Source organism: Lissotriton vulgaris, chromosome 2_1 (assembly GCF_964263255.1).
Source record: "Lissotriton vulgaris chromosome 2_1, aLisVul1.2, whole genome shotgun sequence".
Taxonomy (NCBI): Eukaryota; Metazoa; Chordata; class Amphibia; order Caudata; family Salamandridae; genus Lissotriton; species Lissotriton vulgaris.
Window position 1 is genome coordinate 331,767,287 of NC_141687.1, and position 11,116 is coordinate 331,778,402.

Here is an 11,116-nt window from a genome sequence, read left to right on the forward strand (position 1 = left end):
GCCTGATATCGTGTGACCCCTTTGGGGACTGTCTACCTGTCGGGCGCCACCCTTTTCCTCCAGACAGAGGAACGGCTCTGCACGCGGCCCACATGATCTCTAGGGCCCTATTGTGGTGACATGGACTCAGCCTGCCTGGCCTATACTGGCTACACCTAAGTAGCATTGGCTAAATGAGCCCTATTGAGGCCACTATTTGCACAAGGTGATGGGCTGGAGTACTTTGGATGTCACACGTCCTGAGAAGAGGTCCACCTTGGCGTCACTGACAGCATCTGGTGCTGGGAGGATCCGACAGGTACGCATCAATTAGATTCCTATCATTGGGGGCTGACTGCAAGAGGGATCAGGCTGCTTCCTGGCCACGGTGGGGTGGAAAGTGAGTCCTACTGACCTACTGAAGACAGCGCGGCCGGGTGGTGGACCGACACGAGTGCCGAGCGAAATGTCTGGGGCAAAGGGACTAAAGGTGAGCCAACAAAGTAAGCTGGACTGCTTTGAGATTCCCAAAACGAAGCCTCTGGATCCATTGGCGGGAGACAAGATGGCGAGCGACGCAGGGGAGTGTTCTCCCGAGCTGACACTTATGGATGTCATGGAGGCCATTTCCGGGATCCGATCCTCGATGGAACAGAGGATGGACAGGATCTCAGTAGAGGTGACTCTCATCAGGGCGGACCTCCATAAAATAAGCGAAAAGGTCAAGAATCTGGGGAAATAAAACAGGCAGCCTGGTGAAGGACAATTCGCAACTCCAGAATGAAGCCCAGGAGCTCCAGCACTTCAGAAAACTGGCAGAAAGTAAGCTGGATGACTATGAACTCGTACTCCACAAAGAAATGCCCCCTCTTCAAAATCAATTATTCAAAATTATAGACCAAACACACTTATTTTAGTCCGGTCCGGTATATTTATTTATACCCTTCACTCATATTATTTGAAATAATTTTTTGAAAATGGCAGGGAAAGATAACTCTATACAAACAAATAACCACAAAAAACCTTATAGAGTTATTTGACAAAAACAAGAATTCACAATTATACAAAATTATCAAACAATGAACATAAACAATACATCCAACATTAGATTGCAATATTTAGGCAATATAGAAAATCAATTCGAATGCAATTACTGACATCCAAAATACAATTGCAAAGTTAAGCAATGTATAAAAACACATTCATCAAATTTTCTTTATGTAAACAAGAATGCGATCACTACATTCAAAGAGCAAAAAAGAGATATGTATCACTATTTTTCAAAGACCGCTCTGGTTGTTATAGTTCGCTCTTGCTGAAATAGCCGACGCGTTTCAAGTTTGGACTCTTAGTTTCCAAACCATCTTCAGGGCTTTGTATTACTCTGTTGGGATGTAAAAAACATAGTTTGTTTACAACCACTTAGCCTCTAATCTAGAAAAATCAACCGTTTGGGTAAAAGGTTGTACCTGTGTGATACTCAGTTGTTATTGCTTTCTATCACTGGGCACAACTCTGTCCTTTAACTGTACAGCTGGGCGCTTGGCTCCAAGAATGACAGTCTGTGAAACAAACGACATTTGGTCGTTTATCACTTTATTTAAAATCATGAAAACAGAAACTGCCTGATAGTGTTTTTAAACAAGTTTGCGTACCTTGGACCTTGCTATCTTGCGTTGCACCAGGGGCAGGCAATGTCTTTGTTCTCTGTTCGTGCGCACCTAATTGAATAATACATAACCTGGATTTAGACAACCCTATTTTAACTGTTGTAGTGCGAGGGTACAAACACTTGGATTGCAAACTGTACCTTTAATTCGAATGACGGTGCCACTCCGTGCCCTTTTTGTACTTTATATTTTCCCTTTTATTCTGCAAGCTTGTCGTCTCCTATTTAAACAAAGCACTTATGAGTTAATTGTGCTTTCATAGATTGGACTCACCACGCGCATTTCACTGTTTACAACAGGTCTACATACCTGTATGTTCGATAGAACGGAGGCGTCTCCTCCCGTCTACCGCCCCGTCCGGGGCTGCAGTTAACAAGCGCCTTCGCCTTGTATTTATTTCTTGACAGGACTCGCTTTAATAGTAAATCTCTTTATCTATTCGGGGAGGAAGGTAAAAAAGACGCGCATTAGTAAACGCTGCGCCTTCAATCACCCCGAGCAGGCGATGTCGCGCTAATCGGCTAGATTTCATTACCTGCTAACGCAGTTCCTCAATAGCGGTTGTGCTCCTCAGTTGCTCTCAGCTCTGGTGTGCAGCTGGCGGCCATGTTTCCTAACTTTAAAAAGAGGCTTACTTTTAAATTCCTTACATTGCATTGTGGGAGTTGTAGTGTCTTTGGCAATCGAACGCCTGCATTCTGGCGGAATAAATGAATTAAAGGGTATATTTTGTGCACAATAGTTGTCATGGTTATTGTAAGGCGCAGGGATGTTTTTTTAGCGAAACAAGAACTTTACATAGGTGATTCTCTTGTACTGAGATATCCAAGCGGTATGATGAAAAGTCTCAGATTCTTGACAATTCAGTCATATTATTCAATCCGGTCATTGTGCAATTAAATTTCAAAATAAGGTATGCTTCCTTCTCCAGTAGCATCCTGTCAATGTCTGCAGGGCGTTGAACGTTACTCATTGTATGGATGACAGACCACTTGAAGTCGGTCTCATTATGTGACATCTCAATGAAGTGTTCCACCATAGGCGCTGTAAGTACTTTCTTCCTAATTCGCGACCTATGTTGTCCTATTCGTAGGTTTACCTGCTGGTTTGTTTTGCCTATGTAAATTTTTTTACACGGGCAAACGATCACATAGATCACATTCCGGGTTTTACAATTTGAGAAATCTAAGTGTCGCCACTTAGTTCCCTGGTGTTCAAACTCGATACCCTCAATCGTGCTACCACATGCAACGCAATTGCCGCATCTGTGATGTCCCTCCAATGGTTTCATGTCCCAAAGGGCTCGAAGGTCATGTTTTGGCTGAATTTTTGGGAGATCTGCTCTCACTAATTGTTGGCCCACACTTCTATTCTTTTTATATGCGAAGATGGGACGCGGGAATGGGCATTCTAGATTCTCTAGCAGGTGCCAATTTTTGAGCACCGCTTGTCTTAGGTTATGCGTGTCAGGCCCAAAGGTTGTAACGCAAACCGGTCTGTCTAGTTCTTTCTTTTCTTTCACCTTCAACAGGGTTTCACGGGGGTACATCTCGCCCTTTTGAGGGAATTTTTCAACAATTTCCGTGGGTAACCTCTATGGATCATTTCGCCGCAAAAATTTTGGGCGTGATGATCATAGTCAGCTATGTTGGAGCAATTTCTCCGAATGCGCAACATTTGACCGTACGGCAAGTTGGCCTTCAAACTCCTAGGGTGGTAGCTTACCCACGGAAATTGTTGAAAAATTCCCTCAAAAGGGCGAGATGTACCCCCCGTGAAACCCTGTTGAAGGTGAAAGAAAAGAAAGAACTAGACAGACCGGTTTGCGTTACAACCTTTGGGCCTGACACGCATAACCTAAGACAAGCGGTGCTCAAAAATTGGCACCTGCTAGAGAATCTAGAATGCCCATTCCCGCGTCCCATCTTCGCATATAAAAAGAATAGAAGTGTGGGCCAACAATTAGTGAGAGCAGATCTCCCAAAAATTCAGCCAAAACATGACCTTCGAGCCCTTTGGGACATGAAACCATTGGAGGGACATCACAGATGCGGCAATTGCGTTGCATGTGGTAGCACGATTGAGGGTATCGAGTTTGAACACCAGGGAACTAAGTGGCGACACTTAGATTTCTCAAATTGTAAAACCCGGAATGTGATCTATGTGATCGTTTGCCCGTGTAAAAAAATTTACATAGGCAAAACAAACCAGCAGGTAAACCTACGAATAGGACAACATAGGTCGCGAATTAGGAAGAAAGTACTTACAGCGCCTATGGTGGAACACTTCATTGAGATGTCACATAATGAGACCGACTTCAAGTGGTCTGTCATCCATACAATGAGTAACGTTCAACGCCCTGCAGACATTGACAGGATGCTACTGGAGAAGGAAGCATACCTTATTTTGAAATTTAATTGCACAATGACCGGATTGAATAATATGACTGAATTGTCAAGAATCTGAGACTTTTCATCATACCGCTTGGATATCTCAGTACAAGAGAATCACCTATGTAAAGTTCTTGTTTCGCTAAAAAAACATCCCTGCGCCTTACAATAACCATGACAACTATTGTGCACAAAATATACCCTTTAATTCATTTATTCCGCCAGAATGCAGGCGTTCGATTGCCAAAGACACTACAACTCCCACAATGCAATGTAAGGAATTTAAAAGTAAGCCTCTTTTTAAAGTTAGGAAACATGGCCGCCAGCTGCACACCAGAGCTGAGAGCAACTGAGGAGCACAACCGCTATTGAGGAACTGCGTTAGCAGGTAATGAAATCTAGCCGATTAGCGCGACATCGCCTGCTCGGGGTGATTGAAGGCGCAGCGTTTACTAATGCGCGTCTTTTTTACCTTCCTCCCCGAATAGATAAAGAGATTTACTATTAAAGCGAGTCCTGTCAAGAAATAAATACAAGGCGAAGGCGCTTGTTAACTGCAGCCCCGGACGGGGCGGTAGACGGGAGGAGACGCCTCCGTTCTATCGAACATACAGGTATGTAGACCTGTTGTAAACAGTGAAATGCGCGTGGTGAGTCCAATCTATGAAAGCACAATTAACTCATAAGTGCTTTGTTTAAATAGGAGACGACAAGCTTGCAGAATAAAAGGGAAAATATAAAGTACAAAAAGGGCACGGAGTGGCACCGTCATTCGAATTAAAGGTACAGTTTGCAATCCAAGTGTTTGTACCCTCGCACTACAACAGTTAAAATAGGGTTGTCTAAATCCAGGTTATGTATTATTCAATTAGGTGCGCACGAACAGAGAACAAAGACATTGCCTGCCCCTGGTGCAACGCAAGATAGCAAGGTCCAAGGTACGCAAACTTGTTTAAAAACACTATCAGGCAGTTTCTGTTTTCATGATTTTAAATAAAGTGATAAACGACCAAATGTCGTTTGTTTCACAGACTGTCATTCTTGGAGCCAAGCGCCCAGCTGTACAGTTAAAGGACAGAGTTGTGCCCAGTGATAGAAAGCAATAACAACTGAGTATCACACAGGTACAACCTTTTACCCAAACGGTTGATTTTTCTAGATTAGAGGCTAAGTGGTTGTAAACAAACTATGTTTTTTACATCCCAACAGAGTAATACAAAGCCCTGAAGATGGTTTGGAAACTAAGAGTCCAAACTTGAAACGCGTCGGCTATTTCAGCAAGAGCGAACTATAACAACCAGAGCGGTCTTTGAAAAATAGTGATACATATCTCTTTTTTGCTCTTTGAATGTAGTGATCGCATTCTTGTTTACATAAAGAAAATTTGATGAATGTGTTTTTATACATTGCTTAACTTTGCAATTGTATTTTGGATGTCAGTAATTGCATTCGAATTGATTTTCTATATTGCCTAAATATTGCAATCTAATGTTGGATGTATTGTTTATGTTCATTGTTTGATAATTTTGTATAATTGTGAATTCTTGTTTTTGTCAAATAACTCTATAAGGTTTTTTGTGGTTATTTGTTTGTATAGAGTTATCTTTCCCTGCCATTTTCAAAAAATTATTTCAAATAATATGAGTGAAGGGTATAAATAAATATACCGGACCGGACTAAAATAAGTGTGTTTGGTCTATAATTTTGAATAATTGATTTTGAAGAGGGGGCATTTCTTTGTGGAGTACGAGTTTATATGACCCAGCCCCCCTTCAGCCCCACCAAGGGTCTACCTCCTTTTTGTGGATGACTATGAAGGCAGTACATGCCGTAAGAATGTAAGAATCCGGGGTCGCCAGACTGGGCAGAGGGGCAGGTGCCGACCTGTTTGCAGAAGATCTAATCCTTAAGCACCTGCAGCCTAAGGGTCTCGCCAAATTCTTGGTGATCGATAGGGCACATAGAGTCCCTGGGGACGGCCGAAGCCCGGGGCTCCTCTGCAACCACTGCTCACTCGAGTGCTAACCTTCCGCGATAGAGATGTAATTCTACAAAACGCCAGAGTGGGCCCGCCTCTCCGGCTTGAGAACGCTGAAATCTCCTTCTTCCCTGATTTTACGCAGGCAGTTCAAAGGCAGCGCAAATCCTTCCTCGCCGTTAAAAAGTTGCTACGTGACAAAGGAGTGAAATACGCCATGCTTTTTCCAGCCAAGCTCCAGGTGGAGAATGAGGGGAGGGCCTGGTTTTACGACACCCCAGAGGCTGCAGCAAAGTGGCTGGATGGCTGGCGGAGAACCGGAGACCGTAACCCCCACGGAGTCAACTGCAAGATCCTGTCGGTGACGAACCGTTACCCCCTGCTGGAACGCGGTGGGACCCTTTCGACCTGGAGATGATTTGTCGGACTTCGAGACTTTTTGCCGGTACCGTACCATGAATTCAGCGACTGCCTAATTGAGCTCCCAACTGACTGCCAGAGGTGCAACTCTTTGAATATAGTACTATGTAAGGGACTGTAAATGTTGGACTACTCGGGGGGAGGGGAAGGTGGGACACCTATCTGAACCCCACAGTTCTACTTTTAGTTAAAGTTGGGACGACAGGCACTCTGCAGGGTTGTGTTTATGGGCTGTTTATTGCCCAGGGTGCAGGGGAGCAGGGAGGGGTGTTGTTGGGAGCGGGTTTTGAAGGTTAGTTTTGTTTACATTCTATCAGCATACAAAGATGTAACAACATAGGAGGAACCATTAACACACTTAATCAGCAAAGGGAGAGTCCGGAGGTAGCAGCATTAAATTACTAAGCTGGAATGTTAACGGGTTTGGGGACAAGATGAAACGTTGTGTAGTATTGCAATATATCAGGCGACACGCTCCAGGAAACGCACTTGATTGGGAACACCTGCAGGGCACTGAATAGGTTGGGATACAAACTGATTGCACATGCAGGATTCACTACTGGCTCACGGTGAGTGGGGATCATGATGCGAAACCCCTTTCCCTTTTCGATCCATTCTACATGGTCAGATGTCCTGGGGAAATACATCGGCGTCATGGGGCAGTGGGAGGGCCGCATGCTCACTTTCATGTGTGTTTATGTGCCACCGGGTTTACAGAACCGCATGTTCCGGTACCTTGGGGTGTGCTACTATCTCTTCCGGAAGGATTACTAATGGTGGGAGGGGACTTTAACTATGTGGCTTCTGGGATACAAGATCGACATCTCCCCGCGACACTGGGCAATCGGCTAGGTGGCTGCCTGATTTCCTGGAGGCTCTAGGCCTCGTAGATACATGGAGGACATACCAGCCTAATACTATCCAGCACACGTTTTATTCTAGAGTGCATATCAGCCTTTCTCGAATCGACTACCTACTTGTCCAAGCCTCCCAAGTCACACATTACCAGGAGGTTTGGCACCTGCCGAGAGGCATCTCTGATCATTCCCTGCTCTGGGCTCATTTGACAGTGGGATGGGGGGGCAGGGTGGCCCCCATTAATCCATGGCATCTTCGCGACCCGAAAATACGTAAGACCCTGCTTCAAGCTATAGACAACTACTTTCAGGACAACGAGGGTGCAGTGGACTCCTCTCAGACACTTCAAAGATGTTATACAGGGGAAGGCCCTGTCTCTGATAGCTGGCTCCCGAAAAGAGAAAATGAAAGACCTGCTAGAAATTGAAGAAACAGTCCTCAAATTGGAAGAGGAACTGGGTGAAGAAGTCACGCAAGAAAAGCTCCACATATTGCAACTCAAAAGGGACGAATATAAGGCCATAGCAACAGATAGGGCTAAATCCATGGGGAGAAAAACGGCGGGTAGGGTGTACGACCCAGGAGATAAGGCAGGGAAACTCATAGCGTGGCTGGACAGGAAGGAGCTGTCGTCCCGACTGGTGCCAGAACTGATGGACGGAGACGGGCAATCAATAACAGAGCCTCAAGCTATTGTTGACACGTTCGCACACCACTTTAGTGACATCTACCACACACACTTCCTATTTTGAGGCAGACTTGCAGTCCCTTCTAACCGACATCGCCCTCCAGACTTTACAACTGGTGAAATTACACTGGCAGTCAGATTCCTTAGGTCAGGTAAGGCACTTAGCCCTAACGACCTGCCAATTGAGCTTTATAAATTAGCCCCAGACAAACTAGCTCCGTACCTGCGAGCCATGTACACAGGCAGAAAAAAGCAGGGCAGACTTCCGCTGGACCAAAGGATAGCAACACTTGTCACCATTCACAAGGAGGGTAAACCTAAGACACAGTGCGCCTCATATAGGCCTATGTCCCGCCTTAATGCCAAACCCAAAATTCTCTCAAAGCTTCTGGCTAACCGTCTGGTAAAAGTGATTAGTGCCATTGTACACCCCGATCAGTATTGCTTATGCCGCAGCGCAACTCAGAATGAATCTCTGGAGAGTACATGGAGTGATGAGGAGATTGGGAATGATGCAAGAACCGGTGGTCATAGTTTCCCTAGATGCATCAATAGCATTTGATACTATTGAATGGCCATACCTTTTTGCGGTACGGGCAAAGCTGGGTTTCGGACCCGAGTTTATAGGCTGGGTCAGGCTCTTAGACTCTGAGACCCTGGTGCAGGTCGTCGTGAACAACAAGAAATCGGAGGTGTTTGAACTGGGTCTGGGGACCTGTCAGGTTTGCCCGCTGTCCCCCCTCCTGTTCGCTCATGCATTGGAGCTGCTCGCGGCTTGGGTTCGGAAGGACCCAGTTATACGCAGCCTACGCTGGGCGGAATCGTGGGAGGACCGAATTTCGCTATATGCGGATGATATCTTCTTATTCCTTGCCTCCCCCTGAAAATCATTGATAGCTCTCCACGGTGAACCCCCGATGGTGCCCAAGGGATGCCCTATACAGATCACCACAACTGGTTTTAAGTACCTGGGGATATTTGTGACATCGAACCTACACCTCTGCTTCACCCAGAACCTGCGGCCGCCACTGCAAAAACTGAAACGAGACACCCTGGCCTGGCCTGGCCTGGAAGGCGCTTCCACTCTCCCTGCTGGGTAGACTACCCTGATCCGGTACATTCCAGCTACTTTAGGAAGATAGAGGGACTGCAGAGGGATTTCTTGTGGGAGGGAAGGCACTAAATCGCGCTGGCCAAACTCACCCGTACCTGGTATGATGGAGGTATTGGTCTTCTGGACCTCAGAAAATATTACTGGCTACCCACCTTGCAGCCATTAACCATGCCACCATTGCCCCTCAGATGATCCAGGATATGCCATGGATCGCTGGCTCCTTCAGGGAGGGAACTATAATAGAGCCCTTTACTCTAGGCCGCAACATTTCCCGCTTACCGGACCCACTAAGCATTCCGTGTAAGTTTTGGCACTTAGCAAGAAGTCTGGGGTGGGAGCAAAAACTGACGCTGGCGACACCACTCTGGGATTCGGAAGCACTCGGGGATCTTTGGAAAACGAAAGGATTTGACAAGTGGCATCTAACCGCGATCTCGACTGTCAGAGACCTCTATGCTAAAGGAGATGTAATATCATTTCCCACCCTGCAACAGAAACACGAGAGCGCACAGATGGAGTATTTTCGATAGCTCCAGGTCCGACATGCCCTTCAGTCTTGTTTTCCCAGAGGGTCCACTCCCCCACAATATACACCCCTTGAGGATAGATTTGTCGATGGATATCTGCCAGAGAAAACGGTCTCACTCACATATAAGAAACTGATAACAACACCGGGGCCTCCCTTCACACAATAAGAGAGAGGTGGGATTGTGATGGCCTTGTTTTGGATGATGCCGAATGGCAAGAGGCACTCGCCGCTCCGCGAGAGGTAGTGATTTCGGACAGATTGAGACTTGTTCAGTTAAAAATATTGCATAGGATATATGTTACTGGGCCGTGTCTGGTTGCATGAGAGGGCACAGGGAGGAGAGTGCAGGCGCCAATGGGGTTGGGAAGGCACGTTTATGCATATCATATGGGAGTGTGAGTTTATTCAGACGTATTGGAAAAGGATACATACTGTTATTGGTGAAGTGCTTGACCTGAATATCCGACTCGAGGTGAAGAGATGCCTCCTGAATGTGTGGGAACCCACAGATCTGAGTGGGAGGGGCAATATCTGGGTCACTTCAGGCCTTTTGGTGGCAAAACGAAATATAGCTCAACTGTGGGAAGCCTCAACCCCGCCAACAGTGGCAGACTGCGAAAAACACATGGACTGGTGCATGTTCCGTGAAAAGACAGTATACATTGCAAAGGGCTGCCTGAAGAAATGGTCATTGATATGGAGAGCTTGGAATACCTACCGGGGAGAGATCTGTAGCCCACCGCAAGACTCTTCTATTGAAGATCTGCCATCGCCTTAATTCAATCATTCCAGATATTGTTCCGACCTGATTTCACCCTTACTGTGATTAATATTGTAACTGATTGTCGTTTTCTCTCATGCGCATAATGCCAATTCGATACATGCTAGATTACTAATATGTGTTGATTAATAAATACAATTATTTTAGAAAAAGAATGTTTTAAATGACATCTTGGGTGTTAATATCGCGTTGTCTTGAGTCAGTTTTAATGGGGGGTGGATATGTCCTCATTGAGTATGCTGAGTAGAGCGCAGAGGGGCCTCTTGTTTTACCTTATGCTCATGGCCAGGAGGGAGATCTGTAGACACTGGACTGATCCATCTCCTCCATGAGCAACAGATTGGATTAAGACAGTACATCAGACTTGCTTTCTGGATACTTAGGGTAAGCCTAGTGGGGCAACAAGGCATGGGCCGATTTTACCAGGTGGAGCATAATCTTGGGTAAGAAATTGATTGACTGAGAAGTCCTATGATTAAACCAATGCACCGCTCAGGGTGACAAGTCTTTAGGCTTGGCTGGTGTGGTTGGATCCAATGCGAATGCATCAGGCCAAGGGGCGGACAGCAATTTCAAAATGGCCAAGAGTCTTGCAGAATCTATGGGATATGAGGGGAATTAAGGACCAATGCTTCAGTAACCAGCTGACCAGGAGCAACTGGACCTGGACTGGGCTCTCCCGAAGTGACTACTAGTCCTTAAGTGCTGA